This window comes from Oncorhynchus clarkii, chromosome 18 (genome assembly GCF_045791955.1).
Source record: "Oncorhynchus clarkii lewisi isolate Uvic-CL-2024 chromosome 18, UVic_Ocla_1.0, whole genome shotgun sequence".
NCBI classification, from domain to species: Eukaryota; Metazoa; Chordata; class Actinopteri; order Salmoniformes; family Salmonidae; genus Oncorhynchus; species Oncorhynchus clarkii.
In genome coordinates, this window is record NC_092164.1 from 55,611,031 (window position 1) to 55,615,254 (window position 4,224).

Consider the following 4,224-nt stretch of genomic DNA (forward strand, 5'->3'; position numbering starts at 1 on the left):
TCCCCCAAGTAGTGCATACGTTTTTTTATATTTGCTCTTTTAGAATTAATTGAACATATCCGAGTTAGGACATGTATATCGTCTTTGGTATATGTAGACCATTGTTGCCATGAGGTAAGGGTTCTTTAACTCCCAGAGGACACTGTTGAAGAGGCGGGAGAAGAGGTGAAAGGGGCATAGAGGGACTTCTCAGACTCGGCATCGTCTGCTTTCACCAGGCAGCTATCACCAGGTCTGACGCAGGGGCTTTGTTGGGCAGCAGGCCTTCCTTCTCACGCTTCTTCTGTTTCATCCGGCGATTCTGGAAGCAGATTTTGACCTGAGTCTTGTTTAGCTGAAACGCTGTGGTGATCTCCACGCACCATGCCCGGGTCAGGTACTTGTTGAAGATGAACTCCTTCTCAAGCGCGGTGATCCTTCTGTGTAATCATCCTATCCTGCCAAACTGATTCCAAACCTGCTTTCTTATTTGTACGTAGGGGTTATGGAGAGGGCCGGTGGGGTAAGTAACTGATCTTGACTCAGGTCTTGGTAGTGGTGGTCAGCTAATGAAGAGGTCCCTACGTAATCATGTCACATAGGCTAGTCTAGTCGTCTCCCTACTGAATTTGAATTGTGGGAAAGACAAATAAAAATGTAGAAGAAAAGACAATCGAGTTAGACATTTTCCATGTCCAACAATACAGAGAAAGATGGTGAATCAAATCCAGAATGAGTCAGAATGAGTCAGTGCCGGAGGAGAGGAGTGAGGGGCAAACTGTTCCTGATGGTGATGCTAATCCCGCCAGTTCAGCATCACCACCGGCATCTCCACTAGCTAGTAGGCCCACTAGTGAGTCAGATTCAGCAGGAGATGGAGAAGTTATATTCCGATATTGTTATATTTGTTCCACCGCTACATTGACTCACCTTGGAGAGTGCTGTCCATTTCATCACCATAGATAGTAGCCTACTTGGCTTCTACATTGATTCACCTTGGAGAGTGCTGTCCATTTCATCACCATAGATAGTAGCCTACTTGGCTTCTACATTGATTCACCTTGGAGAGTGCTGTCCATTTCATCACCATAGATAGTAGCCTACTTGGCTTCTACATTGATTCACCTTGGAGAGTGCTGTCCATTTCATCACCATAGATAGTAGCCTACTTGGCTTCTACATTGACTCACCTTGGAGAGTGCTGTCCATTTTATCACCATAGATAGTAGCCTACTTGGCTTCTACATTGTGTTTGACACTTTTTTTACGTATTTCAATTGAATGATTTCCTTATTTGAACTGTAACTCAGTATAATCATTGAAATTGTTGTATGTAGCATTTATACTTTCTTTCAGTATATTACTTGGAGTTATGACTTTATGGCTACATTCCTATCCATATCCAATACAGAGAGGTGTTGCATCAATCTGCACCTGTCCCATTCTGCATGACACTCACCTGTCTTCGGCGGGTTCCTCTTCACTTTCATCCTGTCGAAGGTCTGTGAGTTGGAGGCTCTCTCTGACAGGGGCGAGCAGCACGCGTCAAGGTGGGCCGGTGCAGGGGTGGCAGCGGGTTCAAGCACCCATTGAATGGACACAGGTTGACCTGCTTGTGCTCACCACCATAGGTAGAATGAGCGCAATGGAGCTGACCAAGGGCCGCACCCCGTAACCTTGGCAATGCTGCGGTACCATGGATGAGGAAATGTTCCTGGAGTACATTAACCAGGCGCACTGGGGGAACCCTGTGACCGACTCCACATCCTGGTTCAGTGCGTAATGGTTGTGGGTGGTACAGAAGCCCTGGCGTCCATAACCCGAGATGCAGGCAGGATGGGCACCATAGGCTAAACCCAGAGAGCTGGTAGGAGTCTGGTATCACCATGTCTGTGAGGGATACCATCTCTACTGGGCATGAAGCGCGCATCTGCCCACAGTTGTTCTAATGACCGAGCATGACTGGAAAGTTGTAATTCCGTAATCTAAGGAGATACTCATTGTAGTATCGTCTCAACAGGACTGCGAGACAGTCCACAACAGGCCCGGTCTTCTGATGACTTTATATCTGTCTCACCCTGGGTAACCATATCACCTTTACCGCTACCGTGTCCCCTTAGCGTGACAGATTTTGAGTGGGTCTTTAAATTCCAATTAGTCGATCAAGGTGATGTGCTTAACCACTAATTTATTGGCGGAGCAAACAATGAGCCGGGAGGCAGGCGACAGTGGATGGCACTCAGGTCCCATGTAGAGTGGGGAACAGCAAACAAGGCTTCTGCTATGCTGCCCTGCTTGAGTGACTGTCAGGAGAAGAGTTATATACGACGCCCCTCCACAAAAAAAAAATACTAATATGATTTCAGTGTGCAGTAGGTAATGTGGCATTTCAAGATGAACAAAGGGGCATGTGAAAATTGAACTGAATGTATTGAGAAGAGAAGAAAGAGAGAGACCGAGGGAGAGAGAGAGAGAGAGAGAGAGAGAGAGAGAGAGAGAGAGAGAGAGAGTGAGTGTGTGTGTGTTTAGGATCCAGAGTTGCTCAGTCTATGCTTAGAGACCATGGTTAAATTGTTCTAGGTTCCCCTGCTAACCATATGTCAGGATCAATAGAGTGCTTTCCCTGTAATATCAGTCATTTTGTCGACATTAAAAGGGAAATAAATTCGAGCACAGCTTTTGCACAACCTTTCAAGAGTCCTTACATACACTCGATCGGGATAACTATCCATTAATTATAACACTATTGCGTGTGTGTTTGCGCGTGCATGTGTGTGAAGTTGTCAGTCAATAGCGTCAGCTGGTCGGCATGGAGACGTGAGTCTGGTGCACCAGTCACTCTCAACTGCACCTTACCACAACCGAATGATTCAACGTGCATTATGTTGTTTCACTCGATTGCGGGCTGCACATCTAAGTCGTTTTAAGTGTTATCTGCATTGATAGAGGGACAGAGGCATTGTAGGGTTTTTATTTTATTGAGGCAGGCTCGCTGAGCCACATGTAGAGATTCGAAGACCACAAGAATTGGCCCATCAAAAAGAATCCGTGACACAATATTAATAGCATTGCGCCAAAAGCCAGCATGCAGTGTGTCATTTTACGCACACTCCTTTTCATTATGTAGAATGATCAGTTGATTTAATAACGGGATGTCGGTGTTGTAAGGCTCTTGCAGCCTCAGGAGAAATTGCTGCTTGATCATCCTGTTATGAGGCCGTTTGAGAAATTAATGGTGATTAAATTTTATGTTGCAGAGAAAGGGGGACTGGTGCTCCCATTCCTGGTGCCAAATGCTCGCTCTCCCTTTCTCTCTCTCTCTCTCTCTCTCTCTCCCTCTCTCTCTCTGTTATGCTCTCTTTATTTATTTTTCTATACAGAAAGGCACACATCGCCACATATCACACACACACGTTACAGTTTTTCTTCAATCGGTTTGGTGCAATTTTCACAAGTATGTGGTAGGCTACATTTTCACAACTCTTAGTAGAAAACTCAAAACAGACTAAAAGGCACTTTTTTCAAAACTCTAAGCACAATTTTTATTGACTAAGTACAACAAATAAAATCACACAGTCACTTTATTACCAATCGTAATCAGTTTAATCTAGAAATACATGTTTCACATTGCAATATATGTTCATACAAAGTAATTGCCTTTCACAATGCAATGCTCACATTACTTTTGATATGATTCTCTTCTCTGTTGTTAAAGTACATTTTACTATGATTTAATCCGACTGCTCTTAATTGATTATCATTTAAACGTTTGGTAAACCTAGCTATAGATTTTACATGTAAACTGGTTTGTCAACAGATTTTGAGAACTACATAATGAACATGTATGATATGTACTCAAATGTACTACTATGATGATGACTATTATGATTTTACTTCACAGATTTTAAAAATTAAATCTGATATTGACAAGCTCAGAAACGTAACAAATCAAATCCATGTTTATTGGTTAAGTACACAGATTAGCAGATGTTACAGCAGGTGCAGCGAAATGATTGTGTTTCTATAGATCCAACAATGCATTAATACAATAGAAATACAATACAAAACCAATATGCAAATAATTCAGAAGGTCCAAACAAGAAAGAAATGCATCTCCTATAGAGTCAACATGTATCCAAGGTGAAGTATCTGGGGTGTGTTTATTGTGTGTGTGTGTGGGGGGGGGGGGGGGGGGGGGGGGGGGGTCACACTGCTGTACTAACATGTCATTGGCCAATACCCTAC

The 4,224-nt window shown here is 43.5% G+C and overlaps 1 pseudogene; it reads right to left on the reverse strand.

The window, feature by feature from the left end:
- Nucleotides 1-211: 211 nt before the first annotated feature.
- LOC139372376 (homeobox protein Hox-A1a-like) lies at nt 212-2,069 on the reverse strand (annotated as a pseudogene).
- Nucleotides 2,070-4,224: the final 2,155 nt, after the last annotated feature.